The 22,436-nt window shown below is 37.6% G+C and overlaps 1 protein-coding gene across 2 annotated transcripts in view; it reads left to right on the forward strand.

Annotated features, from left to right (window-relative positions):
• Positions 1-8,957: 8,957 nt before the first annotated feature.
• The window catches only part of LOC131432738 (elongation factor 1-alpha 2), a 40,965-nt gene continuing 27,486 nt past the window's right edge, over positions 8,958-22,436 (forward strand). The window contains exon 1 of one of the 2 annotated variants that reach the window (XM_058599223.1): positions 8,958-9,091. The gene's annotated coding sequence lies outside the window, so the exon portion shown is untranslated. Of the gene's footprint in view, positions 9,092-9,246; positions 9,429-22,436 lie in introns of those variants that run through there. The other variant, XM_058599222.1, reaches the window with a different exon arrangement.

The raw sequence follows: 22,436 nt of genomic DNA on the forward strand, positions 1-22,436 counted from the left end.
TTAATTATCTCGGCTGTGCAAATCTCGGTTTTTTTTTTGCTGTGATTCAGCAATAAAATTGAAGTGTGTATAGGCCTATGATATTATTTATTTTGTGTGTGTGAGAGAAAGAGAGAGTGAGAGAGAGAGAGAGATTGCACAGCTCGATGAACTGTGTCGAATGATAGCCAAGCACGTTGCGAACGGAGCAAAGCCGCACGTACCGACGGGTACTAGTTTTGCATCGTCATTTTGAATGACGATTTGAATGTTTTGACACTCATCGCCCTATACATTTGGAACCGGAAGTCGGACCTGGATGAAAATATCTTTTAAGATAATGAGAGCTTTGATTTGAATCATGATTCGTGAAAATCGTTTTAACCGTTGATGAGAAATCAAAAAGAGTTTCGTTGTTGGAGCTTTTCTTCACTATTATCTGTGCTTTAGGAGACGGAAACCAGGGACTTGTAGTCCCAATGTAGCTTTATATATTCACTAACTAACAATAACTGTCAACTAGATCAATTAAGCAGTAAGTTTTATAAAAATGTACACTTCGTTTTGCCATCGCTTGTGAAAAAATACTCATGAAATTGAAAATTTTTCACTAAACGCACTGTAAAACCGGAACCGAAAGTCGGATCTGGATTAACTTTCCGGGGACTTTTTAAAGAATTTTAAGACGTTTTATTTTATTCTTAGTTTGTGAAAATCGGTTAAGAAGGTTTCCGAGAAAATTGAGTGCGCAGTTTTTTCATAAACTGTAATTTCGGAACCGGGAGTCGGATCTGAATCTACTTTCCGAGCACTTTTCTAGGAATCTTAAGGCGTTTTATTTACTTCTTAGTCTGTGAAAATCGGTTGAGAAATTTCCGCATGCGCATTTTTTCATAAATTTGGTCATATTTCCTTGTAATTCCGGAACCGGAAGTCGGATCCAAATGATATTCGGGAAAATTATATGAGGCCATAAGACCTTTCAATTAAATCTGAGTTTGTGAAAATTGGTAAGTGCACGAGAAAGTTTAAGTTTGCTTTCATAGCAAAATTTGCCTAAAAACTGATTATTTGGCAAGGGATATGCAGCAGCGAAGCATAGTGCTAAGGAAGTCGACTCCACCGGAGGTGGGCAGCATTTGATGAGAGGAACCAAGAAGAAAAAAGATTTGCACCGGTATTTTTTCTTTAAAGTACAGCGAATTACCTTTGTTTTGGTGTATTAATTATTATTTGTAAGTCTATTTGTTACCGAGATACAGATGATTTTATTATTCCGGATTCTAAGAAGACATGGTTTTAATTTGAAATTTGACGCGACAATCACTGTATATAAGGCAAAATTGCTCAATATCGTTCATACTGTAAATTGATATTTTTCCAAACATAAACAATCATTGTCATAGTGATCAGACGCTTGTTGTTTTGCTTCAAAAGACTGAAACTGACAGTGAACCGAGCTCATCGAGGGGTAAGGCTATTCAAATGCTACATAAGAAATCGCAGACTACTCTATCGTGAGTTTATCTTTGGCTCTAGATCGGAGTCCAATCGCGTAGTTTTGCTTTGAAAATCTTCTCGGGTCGCACCACGACATCCATGCTAGTTTGTTTCTTTTTTCTTTTTTCTATGAGTAGTTGTTTAGGGCGCGTACCACGTGTTCGTTTTACTCGGAGTCAGAGTCGCCCGCGTGTAGGTTCAAAAACAAAAGCGGTATAAGATATAAGCGATATAAAGCTAATTTTTCACAACCGAAAAACGCTAAGAGAATAACAGGAAGTTAATAGGGAAGGTGAAATGTATCCGAATGAAGTTAAGGTAGCGCTTCGCCGTGGTCAGGTGAAGTTCGCTGCCTATCCCGGGGTTTCACGCGCTTTACCCAAAATTGCGAAAGATCGGGGAAGAAAACGGAAATTCGAAGAACATACGATTCTAGATAATTAATTTTTCTATCGATTCTTATATTAATTGTGCCTGATAAACGTTTTCATCGAAAGATTACGTGCGAGTTGTAAAAATAAATGAGTTTTTCCTTATTCTTTCGCACACACAATGAGTTTTGTTAAACATTTTGTTTTCTTGTGTTGACAATAAACTAAGCTTACAATGAGATGCGCACTAATATGTTCCGCGTACTATTATCCGCCTTTCCCTAAATTGTCGTAGTTTGTTTTAGCAAGATGATTTGATCCAATTCAGTAAAACATCGTTTGCTGTAAATGCAATGAATGCCTGAGTGTTCATTAGTTACATTGTTATTACTGAAATTCTAGCAAAATGCTGCTTAAATTTCTGCATTGTATTACTTAAATGTGTCAGTAAAGAAGATAAGTATTTACTTTATTTACTTATTTGTGAGTTCTCATCTACACACTTAAAACCAATTCTTGAGCTCGGTAAAGCATGCTGCCGAGACAGATCGGCAACACACAATTTTGCTGATTATTCAGTAATCAATAGGGTAACAGAGGTATTTTGGCCACTTCATATATTTTGGCCCACCAAACAAACTTTATGGATTCAGTCGATCTTAGGTAAGCCATGTTGCATTAGTTTGAAGCTAAAAACATTAAATTACCTATTGCGGAAGGATTTTTCAAAGATATTACAACATTTGGTGGATATTTAGACAAAGTGGGCCAAAATAAAATCGATCCTAAAGTGGGCCAAAATACCTCTGTTACCCTATTATGTTTTCCAAGATTCATTTAAAATATTTACTGATTTTTTGGCAAAGTGGATCTCTTTGCCGAATTTTGGCATAACTTTTTGCTGAACTCATCAGTGAATAACGATTACGCCGAAATTAGCAAATACATTTTCCGAAATCTCGAAATATGTGTTAGCTTTTGCCGAAATTCGGTAAGACAACTATCATTCACGCTTTAAATTTTCGCTTGGAGTTATTATAATATTTTGCAGAAGTTTTCCGATGATCACTGGAAGAAATGGAGTATATTTTGGAAGTAGTCCAGAAGGAAGATGTGAGAATCTACTATCTTTCCATTGAGTACAATAACTACAAATTGATATTTATAGAAATCGCCTGCCATAGCCTGCTTTTGCTGTCAACAAGTTTTCCCGGGATGCCGAATTACGAGACGCCACGACTGGTAGTAATATCAGACGAATTTGATGAAGGCGATTGCTCTCTGGCCTGGAGAAATATCGAAATCCCTATTGGATCGGGAATGTTATGCATTTACTGTTTTTTGCATGGACTTCACTGTGTTTTGCGTAAAATGCGAGCCAATGGATGAACTATTTTTATTTTTTTATCGCTATTTGCTTCGAAGTAGAGACAATAAGTACTAACGGTAACAAATTCATTAATCTTCTTTATTTTTTTGATTCATTTATATTTTTTGCCTTTCAATCAAAGATAAACTCAAAATGGAATAGTCTATGTTTTCTCATGTACTATTCAAATACGACCTCTCGTTGATTTCGGTTCACCGTCAGTTGTAGTTCAATTATTATCTGAAACAAAACAACAAGCGTCGAATCGCTACATGCGTCGTTACTATAACAATGTTTGTTTATGTATAGTGATTTGCACTGTCGGCTAGAAAACATTGCGATGCGATAAGATAGCGACAAAATGCCGCAAAGATCGCGAAACTGACATTCGCATCGATTCAACCCCTCCGAGACCACAAGCCAGAAAAAAATATTTTTTTAAATTGACTGTTACAATGACTAATTTTTTATTTATTATTAAGAAAACTTCAGTCATAATGAATTCATATTAATAATGCGTATGTGGCAGATTACGGCTACAACTAGCACGGATTTTTTAAGCGTTTGCTATTCATTTGACATAATGTACGATTCAGACGATCCGCCTCCTTCCGTTACTGCCACCGGAACGTCAGCTTCCGTCAAAATTAGTTTAATACTTTCTTTACCGGAACGTTCACACGCTCCGTCCGTCAAGACGTTCCGTGACGGTGACGTTACGTGTGAATGGCTCCATAAGAATGCATGTAATCAATGTTGACGGTGCCGGTGACGGAGATTGACTGTGACAAAAGAAGACGGATCGTCTGAATCGTACATAATGATTATTTTGTGCTTAGTATGTTCCCTTTTCATTTATATTTTGTATTAATCGACGCCTTGGTTTTCAAAACCTCGTGCTTTATTCGATTGTGCTATTTGTCTACTCGTCGTCTTTGACAGATATACATTTGTTGATGCTTTCGATGAACAATGAAATAACAATTGTCGCTAAGGAATTTCACTAGTTGAAAATGCAATTGGCCTCAATCCAACATCCGATTAATTTTTCTTTTGACTCTAATGCTAGTTAATTTCAATACAACAGACAGCGAAGCGGTTAAAACAACTGTCTAATTTTCTGGCAGCGATGCCAGGTGAAATTTTAGGCGTCTGCGTATTAGAAATGGTCCTATTCGACCTCAATATTTAGAAGTATGGCGAAAAAACCAAACGAAAACCCTACAGTAATAGCAAATGTCATTAAAATGGACAATTGTTTATAAAAATTTCGAAAATCTGCAAAAAAGTCGGCTTAATTGCAAAGACTGCTAACAAACAAAATTGCAAATTTACATACCAATCTGCAAACCTGGCATCAGTGGTTCTGACGCTCATTCCCTCTCAGCAGACCGTTCAATTTTGTTGCTTTTTGAGCGCTTGTTGAACGATATATTGCACGAAATATTCGTTCAATTTGCTGGAACGGTTTGTTGTTGTTTTTTCTCTTGCAAAAATAGTGTGAAAATTAAGTGTTACCTTTCCATAGAAAGAATATTTGTTGTTATTCTACGTGAAGTAGAAGTATTGTGCAGGTATGTATTGTTAGTTTAAACAAATAAGTGGAAAAAAACTTCAGAAATTCTGCAGTAAAACTAGTCCAACGGGGCTCCAACTCCTCATGTTAAAAATGGCTCAACAATGGACCTCTGTCTGCCGGGTTTGTTGAACGAAAAAAATGGCATTCGGTTCAACGGTCTGTTTCAAAATCGGCAAACGAAGGTCCCGTGTTTGCCTCCCGTTGAACGATTGATTGGACTTTCATTGGACCAATGATCCAACGTATTGGACCAATGAAGGACCACCGTTGAACGTTTTTTTCTAAGTGGGTTATTTCGCTATCCTGCGACGATTCCGTCGCATTCTATGTCCAGCTGAAAACCACTATAGTACCAATCCTAATCTGCAATATGAAAGAAATCTTGGTATTTTGCTGCATGACGAGTAAATCTTGGAACTTGAAAAATCAATTAAATTATTACTAAGAACAAATTCAATTTGTTATAATCTTATCTTACGAAGCATTAAAGTGAATGGAAGTAACAAAATATTTTGTGTGATATGTTTACAAAGGTTTACTTCATTTCAAACATGTATTGTAACTATGGTAATTTACCGTCATATTCAAATGTTTATCGACGCTTATTAACGAAGGGTCAACCAAATTACACTATTACTAGGTTCACTGGTTCACGATTACTGATCCGATATTTTTAGTTGGATCGTATGGGACATTGTAATCTTGAGTTTATCTTTGGTTCAATCACTGTGAAAACCGATTTTTGACCCAAGACCCGGAGGGCCGAGTGTCATATACCATTCGATTCAGTTCGTCGAGTACGCAAAATGGCTGTGTGTGTTCATGTATGTGTGTATGTAACGTTTTTTTTGCATTAACTTTTCTCGGAGATGGTTGAACCGAGCTTGAGCTTGAGCTTGAGCGACCACCCCTGGTTGCTACTCCGTTACTGATCGGGATTAGCTGAAATTGTACAGGGAGTTTCTAGATGATCCGACCTTGGACTGGTAAATCATCCTTCAATGTACATCTTCTGGAAATTTAAGAATTCATTGATCAGTACCGGCGCCGGCCAGGCCCGAACGTAGATCGTCTAAGGAATGGGAAGGGATGTTAGTCCAACACTTGTTGTTACTAGAGGCCGTATATACTACTGCGCACTCCACAAGTGTCACGGGAGAAGGATATTTGTTAGTAAAAATTTCAGTACACTGAGGTCTTTTTTTATGCGGTCTTTTTTATGCGGTTTTTTTTACGCGACTTTTTTATGCGAATTTTCAGAGTTATGCGGTTTTTTTTATGCGAAGTTTCAGAGTTATGCGGTTTTTTTTTATGCGAATTTTCAGAGTTATGCGGTTTACCCTTCTGCGGTCTTTTTTATGCAAAGTTTCAGAGTTATGCGGTTTTTTTTACGCGAAGTTTCAGAGTTATGCGGTTTTTTTATGCGAATTTTCAGAGTTATGCGGTTTTTTTATGCGGTACGTAAATTCGCATAAAAAAAGACTTCAGTGTATTGGTATTGTTCGCGCGCGACTGTATGTTCCGATTTCAAGATGCTCGGATGCACCACTAAACTCACTGACTTCCCGAGTGAACGTTTCAACAATATCCTATATTGAAGTCCCGGGAAATCTTGATTCACAGCTCTTTTTCGAGGAAACTGAAGAAAAATTTGCAATACTATCGGGTAAATGAAATTACGTGATACAAAATAAACGAGTGAATAGGATTTAGACAAAATAGTTGATTCATTTCATTGACATATTCTAAACGGTTGTTATAAAGTCATTTTAAATCACCAAATAAAGGTCAACAGATTTCACGCGTGATTCTGTATTATTTCCGCTTTATTATTTTAATTATTTATTAAAATTTTTAATTGGTTATATTGGTTGATCTGGGCAGCCGGCTACCGAGAAAAATATTAATTTATTGTATGAAATATTAATATCAAGTTTTTTTTACTATGTATTCAATATACCGATATATGTTGTCTCTGTTATTAACTTTGTAATATCAACGGATTTGCGCAATAGTTGATTTTTATCATTCAATTTATAATCCTGAATAACAATCAATAACATGGAAGAAGAAAACATTCCAAATAAATCTTTTCTCCGAAGCTAGACGGAAATTGATAGGTTGAATGAAGAGATAATTTAGTAAAATAGAGTAATCAGAAGTGAATCATTGAAAATATCTGATAACTGAAAGGAAAAAGAAACTCCTGCAATTGTCGCCTTTTACGACATGGAAGCAGAAACCCAGTGGATCTATTCTTGGTTCATTTTTTCCGCCGGATTCCACACGGCATCTAGGCTGGTACTGTCCGGAGAGAGCTAATAGGTACTATCAATCTCCTAGTGGACTCCAGCCCCTATTTTCTCGGAGATGGTTGAACCGATTTTCACAAACTCAGATTCAAATGAAAGGTCTTGTGGTCCCATTTCAAATTCCTGAATATTATTTGGATTCGACTTCTGGTTTCGGAGTTATGGGGTAGAATGTGCAAAAAAATGTGGAAATAAGTGCACTAACTTCTATCGGAGATGGCTAAATCCACTTTCACAAATTTAGATTCAAATGAAAGCTCTTCAGGTCCCATACTAAATTCCTGAATTTCATTTGGATCTGACTTCCGGTTCCGGAGATATAGGCAAAAAATGAAAATATGTGTTCTAACTTTTCTCAAAGATGGTGCAACCGACTTAAGCTCAAATGAAAGGTCCTGCGATTTTATACGGAATTCCTGAATTTCATCCGGATCCGGAAATATAGGGTAAAGTGTGTTAAAAAAAATTCTAAATCTCCTAAATTTATCAGATCAAACAAATCGATTTCGGTTATTCTTTCAAGAATCGAAAAAAATATTTTGAAGAATACCACAGAGTTATATATGATAGGATGATTGATTACACCACTAGGTGGATTAAACCAGGTTTTTACGTCTTTACGAGAATAAAACGAAACCTTGTCCACACATTGAATATTTATAATTTCGAAGTATAGAACCGATTTTCAGAAATTTCAGAATCCAAAATCGATTCGTGTGCGAAGCAAACGAAAGTTCAGCACCGACTGTCTGTGAAAAATATCGTTTTTATGTTAACCAACTTCATACCAACCAAACAGCATTCACGGACGATTTCCTTCACTGTTCATTTTTATTATCCCACTCTTCTTATGTGTCCACAATTTTTCCTTCCTCTTCCTTCTCAATTCTTCCGCCCGGGCCGCAATCTTCCCTAACCTTCATCAACCCAAACACAGTGAGGGAAAAAATGGCATGTGCGGAAAATGAACTGTCTCTGTTCTGTCGACGTTTTGACTTTTCACGACTGTTACCATCCGTCACATATGTGTGTGAAAATTAGGAGCTGCTATTATCTCACATACAGCATCCGTTCTTTCTCTCTCTCTCTTTATGTATCAGAAGGAGAAAATGCACCACCAAATTAGCACCTCACTCGTTAGCGTTTGATTCTTATTTGCCACTCGAATGCCTTCTGAGTTACTTTTCCGAATACCTTATCTAACGTGTGTTTGGAAATTTTTGAATGAATCGTAAAATAGAGAAAATTTTATTTATTTTATGAGTAGTATTAGGTATGATCAGCTAGCAACTATGAACATTTTTGGGATTGATATTTGTCGAAAAATAACCCCAATGTGTAAATCCGGCGAAGCCAACCCGATTTCAGCTTGATCCCATTCCAACAGTGCTGGATTCAGTGCAACGATCGACCGGCTCGATGAACCTGTTTTTGTGACGGTGAGTGTAATTCCGAAGCAGGCACGATATTGATTATTTTTTCCCGGGTGCGCCTTTACCGGGTACTTTTGCTGGGTTACCAGCTCTGATTCCAGCCGGCACGTGGGTGGAAGGGGATTGCCGGCCGGCAGTGAATGCCCGATTTCTCTAGGACCATTCTGCTGGGACGGGGAAGAGCGACACGACAGCCTATGGACAGGACACGGGGCACGGTGGAGTGCGGTGTGGCTTTCAAGGACCAGCACGGTCAGAGTGCACGGATCGACGACGGTAACCGTGGTTCATCCTCTCTCGCTCACGGCGGATTCTGCCGCGACGCCGTTACTGGTCGACGCGAAGAATCGTCGCGCATGTGCAAAATCGTGCGAAATTCGGCCTTTCATTTCTTTGTGCCCGTGGTAAGTGGAACGTTTTTCACTTGGCTCCTGAAAATTTTGTGAAAATTTGTGGAAACTCACCGCTGGAAGACTAATCTGGTAATTCAGGACAGTGGCAGAAAGTTTTGTGACTATCCCAAGACATTAAAAAGTTCCCTACGAAGCGTAAGTTTTCCTGAAATTTTCACAAAATCCAGGCCCGCTCGAGGTTCGATTTTCCCTTCCACACGTTTTGGTGTTCGAGTGAAGTGTTGAGACCACCCGGTGTCGCACGAACAGGGCGAACCAGTTGCCAGTGTTCGTGTGGGTCATCGGTACGAGCTTCATCGAAGCCCAACTTCACTATCATTCCAAGGTTCTCCTCAGGCCGTGCTGACGTGTGGAAATTTTTTTCCAGAGAGTTGTGCTAGTGGAAAACAGCAGCCATTGGTGGTGCAGGTGAAAATTTGGAGAAAAACTCTACTTTTGTGCGTGTTCGCCGGTAGCCGGATCGGGAAAAACCGTAAGTGTTAACCACACTTTTCGTGCTACAGATAATACATGTGGAATAGCGGCAGAAAATGTGCTTTTTCTAAATTTAAATTCTCTTCACTGCTGAATCAGCGGCATGAATCAGCAGCGTGCAAGAGCCGATAACTCAACACCGGACACAGACACGGAAAATTGGAAAATGTCTGCCATGTGGATGGAAAGAAATTCTCGAAAGTACTCTATTCCACTCGGCGGGCAAATCTGTGTGCTGTCGTTACAAAGGAAATTTAATACTGTTCATCTAAATTAATCCGATCTCTGCTTTTTGGGGGTAATATTGGTTGACATTTGAAAAAAGTTCGTCATAAGATTGCGAAATGGCTGCCATTGAAAAATCAGGCTGTCTGGTTGCCGAACCGGCCATCTTTATTACAAGGACATTTCGAAATGCGGAGAAAAGCATTCGACGATGTGGTAATTTTTTATGTGATATGATTAAGTGATGTAATGATTGGGGTTTCTCCTGCAACAGAAATCGTGTAACCGTTCAGGAAGTTTGATGTAAGCACGTGTTTGCAGTAGCAAAAATCATGTCGTCGTCGCGTCAGGAAGACCTGATGGCCATACGAACATTTCTATGCACAGTTTTGAAAGTGAAACCGTTTTCGCATTCTTTATGATTTAGTCTAATTAATTTTTAATTTTAACAAATTTGTCTTATTTGAATTTTCAGTTTACACAAAATAGTCATGTCATATTGAATATTCCAATCAATTAGAAGCTCCACAATTGAACAGCCGTAACGGTTTACAAAGTAAACTTTTCATGATGAAACTTTTTTGAAGAGTGAAAACCGACTACCTATATTATATTATAACTAATATCGATCTCCGGCGAAACAATGCAGTTGAATTGTGACGTAATTTTGATGATTCATAAATTCTATTGACGAAGCTACCGCAAAAGTATTTGCCGTCTGAATGTCGAAAATTCGTATTTCGGCGACCATGTTGAATTTACATTATTACAACAAATAATATGGTCAATAAAGTAGGCTGTGATTGCAATATTCGCCCGCATACGCATGGCTGCCAGATGGCTGACTAAACGTTGCCAGCTGGGAAAATATGACTGGCAGACATTCTGGTGACCGACTGCCTCACCGCTGCCGGATATACAGGGTGATTTTTTAAGAGCTTGAGAACTTTTTTAAACAATAAAACGCATAAAATTTGCAAAATCTCATCGGTTCTTTATTTTAAACGTTAGATTGGTACATGACATTTACTTTTTGAAGATAATTTCATTTAAATGTTGACCGCGGCTGCGTCTTAGGTGGTCCATTCGGAAAATCCGCTTTTTTATCGACAAATTTTGTTCAGCGATGAGGCTCATTTCTGGTTGAATGGCTACGTAAATAAGCAAAATTGCCGCATTTGGAGTGAAGAGCAACCAGAAGCCGTTCAAGAACTGCCCATGCATCCCGAAAAATGCACTGTTTGGTGTGGTTTGTACGCTGGTGGAATCATTGGACCGTATTTTTTCAAAGATGCTGTTGGACGCAACGTTACAGTGAATGGCGATCGCTATCGTTCGATGCTAACAAACTTTTTGTTGCCAAAAATGGAAGAACTGAACTTGGTTGACATGTGGTTTCAACAAGATGGCGCTACATGCCACACAGCTCGCGATTCTATGGCCATTTTGAGGGAAAACTTCGGAGAACAATTCATCTCAAGAAATGGACCGGTAAGTTGGCCACCAAGATCATGCGATTTGACGCCTTTAGACTATTTTTTGTGGGGCTACGTCAAGTCTAAAGTCTACAGAAATAAGCCAGTAACTATTCCAGCTTTGGAAGACAACATTTCCGAAGAAATTCGGGCTATTCCGGCCGAAATGCTCGAAAAAGTTGCCTAAAATTGGACTTTCCGAATGGACCACCTAAGACGCAGCCGCGGTCAACATTTAAATGAAATTATCTTCAAAAAGTAAATGTCATGTACCAATCTAACGTTTAAAATAAAGAACCGATGAGATTTTGCAAATTTTATGCGTTTTATTGTTTAAAAAAGTTCTCAAGCTCTTAAAAAATCACCCTGTACAACTCAAACGATACAACCGTATCCACCAGGATTTTTCCACATTGAAATCTTTGACATTTTCAGCGAAGGTGAGAAGATGAAAACGCTCGGCTAACTTAGATACAGGCGACTTTATTTTGTCAAATTGGATTTGACAACCGTCACTGAATCAATTTTGGTAGCCGCCTGGTGGCCATGGCTGCCCAGGTAGCCAAAACGCTATGCGGGTCAACATTTAAAACTATTTGGTTCAAGTGTCTCTCCCCTCTTAGAAAAAAAAACGTTCAACGGTGGTCCTTCATTGATCCAATACGTTGGGTCATTGGTCCAATGAAAGTCCAATCAATCGTTCAACGGGAGGCCAAGACGGGACCTTCGTTTGCCGATTTTGAAACAGACCGTTGAACCAAATGCCACTTTTTTCGTTCAACAAACCCGGCAGACAGAGGTCCATTGTTGAGCCATTTTTAACATGAGGAGTAGGAGCCCCGTTGGACTAGTTTTACTGCAGAATTTCTGAAGTTTTTTCCACTTATTTGTTTAAACTAACAATACATAACTGCACAATACTTCTACTTCATGTAGAATAATAACAAATTTTCTTTCTATGTAAAGGTAACACTTAATTTTCACACTATTTTTGCAAGAGAAAAAACAACAACAAACCGTTCCAGCAAATTGAACGAATATTTCGTGCAATATGTCGTTCAACAAGCGCTCAAAGACCAACAAAATAGAACGGCCTGCTGAGAGGGTTGCCACCTGCACAGGCTTTGCTATGCAGTTTCGAGCCAAGACCCAGAAAGATTTACATCATTTCTTTCGTTATGACGTAAATTCGTCCTTAACTTTGCTCTGCTACCAATAAAAGCCCAACGAAATTGAACAACGTTAAATTATGACATGGAATTTCGAAAATGAAAAAGGTTTTCTCAGAGGCTGTACTCTAACTTCTACATTTTATCCATTTTAAAGAACTGTATTATCAATTTAACTATACTAGGATCAGAGATGGCATTTCACCAGAGTGATACACGCTGGCGTCAGATTCTTGTCCACACCGAGGATGCAAAAAACGAAGCATCGCACAAAGATGAAAGCGCACTTCTTCTCAGTGTCGAATAGACAGCATTTGAGTGTGTGCTTGTGGTTAAAGCAGCTGGCGCGAGTGAAACACATTCTCTTCGCATGAATCGCTCTCACGCGCTCTCGTCTAAATACACCCAAGTGACCACTGGCGCGTGATGGCGAGCGAACACTTCTGTGAACTTCAATTAATAGAGAGTAGATCTAGCCTTGCTATGAAAAATTTGCAATGAAAATTGAAAATTAAACGATAAATTGTTTTATTTTGCTGATTTTGCGTGCCTCACGCTTCTTCTACGCAAACCATACACCAGAGTGCTCACCGGCGTGTACACCTCTGTGAAAGTATCTGCATCCACCTCAGAGAATTTATTAGCTAATGCTCTAGCACTTTGGTGCGATTCAGTGGAAGAGGTAAAAGGAAATAAACAAACGCACTCATGATGCGTGCACACTTTATACAACAGTGGTGTATATATGTGAAAGAGAAGAGCTCTCGTTGAAGTTGTCAGTGCGAGGGGAGAAATTTTACTTGCTCTTCGTCACACAGAGGAGATGGACATCACTGACTAGGATGGCATCAATTTTGTTGTAGATTAGTCGTCTCCGTATCGGTTGTTGTTAATGTTGCAACCTACTTCACGAAATGTATTTGTAGTCTTTTTGCCCTGAACATAAAGGAATAAATCTTCGAAACGTTGGCCGTTAACATGAAATAAATATTTTAAAGGAGCAAATGACCAAAAAAGTTTTTAATTTAATTTTCTTTTAATTCAATCAACAAAAGTGGTCGTACCCGTTCTCAGTAAAATATACTAAGATGTGATTAACCACAACCCAGCAGGTAGTTCGATTGAAGGGGAACGGGTCACTTCGCCCAAGGCCGAATAAGTCGTTTCGCCGAAATTTTTGTTTTGTTTTGATGTCTACTGAATAATTGATGCGACGCAGTCACATAACCGAAACCAAGAGGACTCGACGGCACATAGCCGCCGAGGCGACGCCAGCTGAATAAGACGCCGACCTACCATCAGAAGCGGCGGCCCCTCACGTATAAACCTGTAACGGCCTCGTTCGCCCGGTCTACTCAAAGCTAGGTTTCTTTGGTTTAGTTGGGTCCAAGCGAGCGGTAGCGAAGTCGGACAGCTTACGAACAAAAACTATGTGGCGAAGCCACACTACATATTTTTCAATTGCACTCAATAAACGGAAAATACCGCAAACATTTGCTAGGTAGGTACACCTAATCAGTCGAATTTCTGACAAAAAATCTGAATCGAGTCCTACACTGAGAAAATCGGTTGGAAAAATTTAATGACGACATCCAAAAAACAAACATTCTGAAATGTTAGATTTGATTATTATCAATTCATAACTCAAATTTAGAAATCCTAGCTGTCCACGAACGATTTGTTGAGGGGTTTTTCTAACTTGAATGAATTTGTAAATGAATTTGAACATAGCATTTTTAACGTCTCCGCCTTTCACCGTTATAATTCTGCAAGTGAAACATTGAGTTAGCAAAATTCACACTATCAATCAACTTACGTACCATTAACAATATTCGGAAGTGTGTAAAATGCATGCCAGTTTTATTCGTATCATCGTCATCCAGTTATGTTGGCGACATTGCCCACCCGACTTTTTTACCTTAAGAAGTATGTATGTCCCGGGTTGGCTGTTCAATGCATAGGACGCTGGTCTGACAAGCCAGCTGTCGTATGTTCGAGCCCCGACCTGGAATGATTCTTAGTGTCAGTAGGATCCATAGTACTAGCCATGCAATGATTCTGTACGCTAAGAATCAGCTGCGTAGTCTGTTGAAACAGAAAGGCCAAATTCCACGAAAGGAATGTAATGTCAAGACTTTGCTAGTGTATATGAGGGAAAATAACATAACATAATTCTTCATCTCTCAAAATATCCATATTTCAATCTCATTAACCTTGTCTCAAGACGCTTTTAACAATTCTGGTTTGATTCAACAAATGTTTATTTGAAACAACCAACATATATTTGTGTTGTGATGTGAAACGAGGTGGATTCACAACAAACAAATATACTTTACTTGAAACAACTAAAATATTTTAACATTAAAATGTGACTTCTACTACGAGTCATGATCGGAAGTAAAGTGCCGTGACGATGACACATCCGGCGAGAGGGGTTTTTCTATATCTCGGCTAATTTTTCAAAAGGGCGTATAAGCAAGTGACAGTTTCTCTTTAATCACTCTCTTTTTCGATTATTGTGATGTGATTAAAAAGATTTTCTTTGATATCACTATTCTGTTTGAAAGTCGAAAGTTTCGGGTATCATTTAATGCAAATAGTTGAGTGATAAACGTGGAAACCGCTTGGTAATTAATAGAAGAGAAAGTAAACAAAGAGAAACTGTCACTTGCTTACACGCCCTTTTGAAAAATTAAATTTGAAACACAGATAAAACGCTGCTGGGGCTGCCAGTTTATTTTGTTATAAATTCTAGAAGAAAATTTTAAAACTGTCATAAATTATGCATCTAGAACTAGAACATTGCTGAATATACCCTCAGCGACTTGTAGTTGAAAGAGCCCGCTTGTGAGGAATTCTGGCAACCGTCAAAAAGGCTGGCTGCATTCCGGCTGCTGTCAAAATTGTCCAGGCGAAATTGCGTCGCCGTACGTCTCTTGTTTATTTCTTTCTTCCTTCTTTTTTCTTTTTTTTATTCGACTTCATTTGATATTCGTGAATCCCACAGATAAATACAAAGAACGAATCTTGAGACGAGGTAAATGAGATTGAAATATAGGTATGTTTGGTAGTGAGAAAGCACTGTTATTGACAATAACATTTTCCATAATTAGTATTTATGAAGGGCAATAATTTATTGCCATTCATATGTACTTCTTAATGAAAAAATGAAACTGAGACGCTAAAAATGTAGTACCGATTCAAAACGATTCTGCCAATCTTGTATGCCAAGCATCTGACAGAAACAGAACCGTTAATAACCGCTACTCGAAATTCCAGCAAAAATGGCTGGCAGACATAGCCAGCCGTCTGGGGGGAATCTGCCCGCCACGTACAAGTGGGAGGTCGATGTCAGTCGCTGTTTGTTCTCGTTCATAGTCAAGGTTTCCAACATTATCAGATCCGAATCAATTCCGAATCGGCGAGAAATTTTCGTTCGGAATTCCATGTGGAAATCATGTGGAAGTCCGAATCGACTCCAACTCCAGTGCAACAACCGATTCCGAATGAACTTCGCCTACAAACGGTTGATTCGGAAATCTGTCGGAATTGAGTGAGAAGATGCGGACTGAGTTGTCAATTCGTCTTCTTCTTCTTTTTCGATTTTGCACGTTATCGTGCTGATTTTCAGTTTATTTTTAAATGGAAACATTACATAACTGAATACACCCAAACCTCCATATATATGAATAAATATGTACGCATGTGTGCATATATTTGTATTTCTTAATACATATAAATATTGGTGAAGTAAAAGCGATCATTTATATGTATAAATATGTACACATATACGCAAACGAGTGAGTGTGTAAGCATACATACATACATATATAAGGCTCGTAAATGGAGGTTTGGGTGTATACAAATTAGAATCCGAACATAAACTGTTGAAATTCGCTGGAAATTAACAAAACGGCCTACCTTAGTCAGCATCATCCATTCCTCTAGCTGGAGTGTAGTTAAATGGCTTAAGTCGCCTAAATTTTACACTAACACATTCATAAAATGAGCGAATATTCAATGACATTTATAAATTCACTGTCAATCGGGTTGATCGAGCAGCCAACTCAGGCGAAAATTCTAGCACTGAAAAATCATGCAGTCGAGTAAGAATTCATTTCTCATTCCGTCATTTCGATAATGTGGGTTGCTGCGCCGAATGCTGATGGATGTTCGCGCTGACACTTACTTAGCTGTCAAGTATTGTGCATGCAGAAAAAAATCGGAAGTTCACTGTGCACCAATGATATGTAGACTGTCATGCGATATTCACTCTCTTATAACGTTTAGTGTCAAACCCATTGATTCCCAAACATACATTATCAACTTAAAGCGCATACAGAAAGTGATTTTCCATCGTTATGTGCTTCGATAGTGGAGGCAAGACAATGTATACACTTATTTAAAGCACGTGGTTCATAAACAAGACAACAAAATATGTATAAAGTAACATGATTCTATCAGTTGATGTATAGGAAATGGCAGTTCAACTGACGTCGCTCGCAACGTCGCTGCGCTGGACTGTCCAGCGATTTGCAGATTAGTGCTGCAGCGACAATATGAAACCCTTCAGGTTTGAAACCCTTATTCTGAAACTTTTATCCGATTTCGTAATTATGAGGTGGTGAGGCCTTAAACTTTCAAACCGTCGTTTAATGCTGTTTATAAATTGAAGAGGTGTTGCTATTTTATGCCGAAATGAACATTTTTGTTTTTATTCAAGATTCAATGAAAATTTTTGAAAAATTTCTTAATTATATTTATGAAAATATGGGATGGATTAATAGAGGATTTTTTTTCATGCACTTTAATTGAGTCATATTCTTCTGCAAATTCGTTCACAGTAAACTAGAGTTACGTGACTGATTTGAGTTATGATTTTCACCTTGAACATTGGACTATTGGTAACTCAACAAAATTTTAAGTAGAATTAAAGTTCAATCTGAAAAATCGCATAAAGGAAAATCGGATTCCTTAAAATATTGTGAAAACTTAGAATTTTCAGTTAGTTATGAATTGAATCGTTTATTTTACTTAATGCCTTTACCGTTTTCTATACTCCATAAGTTACACATATTTACGGTTTCTGTACAAAACAAACTGACACTTTGTCTTAACTCTAGGACAATGTTAAAAAAACGAAATTTCAAACTCAAGAAGCTCATTCAATTTTTCATTTAAAAATGTTAAATGATCTTTATACAACAATTATGCACAGAAGTGTTACATTGCGTTTTCTATTGGTTGTCGAAAATTGTAACATGGGACTGAATTTTATTAATTCTAAATATAAAAATGACAAATCAGAGAAGATAACAACGCTACCGAATAGAATAAAAGTGACTCCATTTTATTATTGTTACGTTCAAAGGGGTTTGGAAATATGCTGACGGCAGTGATTAAGTGCTTGTTAGTAAGCCAACTGAGTCTTAAACTATACGTGATTGTAAATATTTCGGTCTTGAAAATTACGGAATAATAACGTTCCTTTCAAACAAATGCCATAACATCCCAGTTAAATTGGAAAAAAATACTATTGAATGGCGAAGTCAGCATTTTTCTTCATCGCTTTTAAAAGGAGACGATGACCATATTTATGACCGTTTTGACATTTAACAAATTAAATTGAAACAAGATTTATGGAAGAGCATCTTTCATTATTATTTAAACAATTCTTTTTTCCCTGGCGAGAAATGCATCCGGGGGCACAAAATGTCAAACTAGCGGTAAAAATAAAATTTGTGTTTTCGAAATTCACTTCTACGACTAAACGCAATAGTCGTTGTAAAAACTTTTTATTTGTTCGAATCAAACAAACATTCTTTCGTTACAAAAACCGGATAAAATATTAATCAGTTTTTCCGAAGTTATTACTTTTATTCAGTTTTTATTTTTGAGCCGACTGTCCACACGAATCAAACAAGCAAACCACTGCTTCTTCTAAGAGTGCTCGGCAAACGTTTCGCAAAATACATAAATAATCGGCAATCCCAAATTTGACAAATTCCAGTCATTATCGAGATCTTTTTTTCGACCTACAGAACGTAATTCATGAATTATTGATTCATCGATAAATGAGAGTAGAAAAGAATTCGGATGAAACTTATTTCATCAATCCTTCTTCTATTTCTGACATATAGGGGAAAATATCAATTGTCGACCCGTTTGTATATTATTTGAGTTTACAAAACCATGTGCATCGAGATGCAATGCAACGCAAAATTCAGAAGTGACATAAAATGTCAATCGTCGGCAAAAACTATCCTGCGTTTAGAAATCTCGGTAAACGCATTGGCTGATTTCGGTAAATTTACTGATAAGCGCAGCAACTTATTATACCAAATATTATAGAAATGCGGCTTACTGAAATATCAGTAAACAATGTTAACTAATCTCAGAACAGAGTATATCGATTTCAGAGCAATCAACAAACTTTCGTATTGAGCGTTTTGATTCGACAATTTATCAGTTTTAAAAGTGTATAATTTGATTGGTACGCATAGCCAATATAAATATTTATCCCTCTGTTTTGAAATTATCAGTATTTTATGTTCATTTCAATACTTTAATACTCATTGACCATGATGAAAATTTGAGACTAAGTTAACATGATTGATTGATAGCTATAAAGAAAAAGAACTTCAATTCAAATTAAACATTCGTCTACAGTAACCAAACACCGAATCGTATATTGTTTCTGAAAAATGAGTTGTTTTGATGATCCTAGGTCGGTCATTATTTTTCTTGGAATTTGAACGTTGCTTCTGAGTGGCCAAACATATAGAGCTTTGGTTTCGAAGGTTGAGCTGATAGCCAATTCTGGTCAGTGATACCAGCTCAAAAAATCATTTGCAAAAAAAATCCCCAATTTCTATTTTCCATGACAGCAATCGTTTGCTATCTAGAACACTTCATCCGGTCGAATGTTTTCCTCTGTGGATTCTTTCGGCTCATCAAAACACGCGTGTACGGTAAACTTACATATAGAAAGTAACTTGTTGTGTACATAACGAACGGTGGAAATTCTAAGTAAGAATATTGTCATATTCCAAATAAATTTTGTAGCTGAACTAAGCATAAAATAGTTCATTTGGCTTGGGAATTGCTCGCTAAAGCATTTTCTCGCTGGCTCCTATATTCAATATATTACTCATGACACATCTTGAACCTCTTAAATATCGAATCTATTTAGATTGAATCGGAAAGCGTAAGTTGTTGTATGTTCGAGTCCCGACCAGGAATACTAGCCATGCAACGGTTTTGTACGCTACGAATCAGCTGCGAAATCTGCCGAAAAAGAAGGTCAAATTCCACACAAAAAAAAAGAATATAATACGAAGACTTGCCTCAAGAACACCGAGGGGGTACACTCTACTATATTTACTTTTCTAATGGTTCAGGCACCTTTCGGTCTCTTACCGTAAACGTAAACAACTGAACCGTGGTCCATCGAACTTGATAAGCCTCGAGAAGAGAACATTCGACCAGCGTCATACAAACCGTCACTCCGTCTTTCCCTCTAATCTGCCTCATTAGAGTATAGATTAATTTCGGTCGGTGCTACGTCCCCTCGTTGGGCATCATGTGTTTTGGTGCAAAAATGATAAGACAGACTACAAGCTCTTCACCGAAAATTTAACGTCACAATTTAAAAAAAAAAGTATACAGAAGTTCCGTCTGCGGATGCTATTGCATAATTTCAGTATCACATTTGTTGAACGGCGAAAGTTTGATGAACATTAAAAATTATTACTTCTATAGTAACCAATGCAGCGATAAAGAGATTATCAACGTTTTTTTTTTGACCAACATTGAGGAAAATATAATTGTTTTTTTTTTATATTACGGAAGCATTCATTCCATAAATACATTAAGCTTACAAGGAAAATGTTTCGAAAGTATCTAGAGTTTTCCTTGAATGTGACAATCGAGTTTCTCTAATCGGTCTATATCAAATTAGGAACATAGACGGTAGATTGATATTTCCCGTGGATATCCTATTATCTTTTAATGCAATTGTATTTTGACAGCAAATTCAAAAAAGTTTACGTCATAATGTTTACTCAAGGATTTGACCGTGTCTGAGGTTTTTTGGGATTGTTTCTCTCCACCATGGAAATTTGCTGATGATGGTAATGATTGGTAATTCGGCTGTAGAAAACTTGTTAATAAACAAGTTTTCTACAGCCGAATTGACAGTTGTTTTCTCCAACTGCTCCTGCATTTTCTGAAAATAATAACTCAAGAATATGCCGTAGCTAAATGTAATTTTTGCGGTAGAGTCTTTTGAAAATTTCAGAAGTTTGCAACAACCTTGGAAAACAAATCAGCATGCATCTGCGGTATTCCCCACATTATCGAAATGACGGGATGAGCAATGAATTCTTACTCGACTGCATGATTTTTCAGTGCTCAATCGGTTCAGTGCTAGAATTTTCGCCTGAGTTGGCTGCTCGATCAACCCGATTGACAGTGAATTTATAAATGTCATTGAATATTGAGGTTTCTATGCCCGGTGAAAAATGAACGGGTGCCCTACTGAAAAATGGGTGGCCAACACGTTTCCTGATGAAAACAAAACAATATGTAAAAGCGATTCACACGCAGCATCAAGCGGCTATCACCTGAATGGAACGATTACGGAACAACAACATTAATTGTAAGCAATTCATATGAAAAGACACTACGTCAAGTTCACGGAACTTTTTATCGTCGGATACGTGAGCAATATTCGACTAAATAAAATTAATAAACCAATCTGGACGTCGACCGTTTAATGCATTCGTTTCCTGATGAAAACAAACCAATCTCATTTGCATTTGTGGTTGTAAGTGAGCTGTCAGAGAGCCTAATTCGCTTATTTTATGAATGTGTTAGTGTAAAATTTAGGCGACTTAAGCTATTTCACTACACTCCAGCTAGAGGAATGGGTGATGCTGACTAAGGTAGGCCGTTTTGTTAATTTCCAGCGAATTTCAACAATTTATGTTGGGATTCTAAGAAGAACTGGTTGTTTACTAGTTCTGTATATCCGAAAAACATGAAGATTTAAATTTGTATATTCAGTTATATAATGTTTTCATTTAAAAATAAACTGAAAATCAGCACGAAAACGTGTAAAATCGGAAAAGAAGAAGAAGACGAATTGACAATTCAGTCCGCATCTTCTAACTCAATTCCGAAGTTCAATTTGAACCGCTAAGCAGACGTAAAGTTTCTGCTACAGTACAGTTACAGCCGAGTTTAGCACTAAGCATTTCAATTTGAACTGCTCTGCACTGATGAGTCAAAGACGAAACGTAAAAATAATGTAAACGGTTATGTGCCCTAGCACAAAATTTGGCTAACCCCTAAATGATGTTTTGAAACTTCGCCATTCCTCCACTATTTATGTGCGAACATTATTGGAAAAAATCCGATTGAACCGTTTCAAAGCGGTTCTGCCAGTCTTGTATGGCAAAAATCCACAGCCTTAAATTTTCTTGCTGAATCTCGGCAAAAAAAATGCCGAGATTTGCACAGCCGAGTGCTCGGTAATCCTCTCGACAAAATGTATAGCCACTGAGAATCTTGGCATTCCAAAATTTGTTAACTGTCAATTATTGCCGAACTTGTCAACAGAAATTTTGCTGTCAGCTCGGCAAAATTTATCAGGATGGAATCTTGAATTGCCGAGTCATCAATAATCGAAAAAAGTAAAGATTTTTCTTTGTTATTGTATGAACTTTATATCACAAAAGCTAATGCCCGCTTGTGAGGAATTCTTTTTCATTTGATATTCGTCAATCCCGCATGTACATACAAAAAACGAATCTTGAGACGAGGTAAATGAGATTGAAACATGGGTATGTTTGGTAGTTAGAAAGCAATGCTATTGGCAATAACATTTTCCATAATTAGTATATATGAAGGGCAATAACTTATTGCTTTTAATATGTACTTTTTATTGAAAAAATAAAACCAAGACGCTAAAAATGTAGAACCGATTCAAAACGGTTCTGCTAATCTTGTATGCCAAGAATCCGACAGAAACAGAACCGATAATAACCGCTAGGCGAAATGCTCTGCCGGAAACGGTTGTTGCATCGTAGCCAGACTTTTGCCGGAATACTGGCAGAATTTCGGCAAAAATGGCTG

This window comes from Malaya genurostris, chromosome 2, assembly GCF_030247185.1.
Source record: "Malaya genurostris strain Urasoe2022 chromosome 2, Malgen_1.1, whole genome shotgun sequence".
Lineage (NCBI taxonomy): Eukaryota > Metazoa > Arthropoda > Insecta > Diptera > Culicidae > Malaya > Malaya genurostris.